Below are 228 nucleotides of genomic sequence, written 5' to 3' on the forward strand. Positions count from 1 at the left end.
TCTTTCCCGACTGTGTGTTAGGAATATGAGTGACAGCACATGTGTTGGACTTGCCTAAGGAGGAGGTAATCCTAGCCCCCCTTCAGCTTCGCAAGCTTGGACACACCCCAAAGGTTTTAGCCCAGGAAGGTTAGGCCATGGTATGAACCATGTTCATGGAAGTGTAAACTCTTCAAAAACATAGCCAAAACATAGTAAACTCTTCAAACACATAGCCAACAAGAGTTA

This window comes from Clarias gariepinus, chromosome 3 (assembly GCF_024256425.1).
Source record: "Clarias gariepinus isolate MV-2021 ecotype Netherlands chromosome 3, CGAR_prim_01v2, whole genome shotgun sequence".
NCBI classification, from domain to species: domain Eukaryota; kingdom Metazoa; phylum Chordata; class Actinopteri; order Siluriformes; family Clariidae; genus Clarias; species Clarias gariepinus.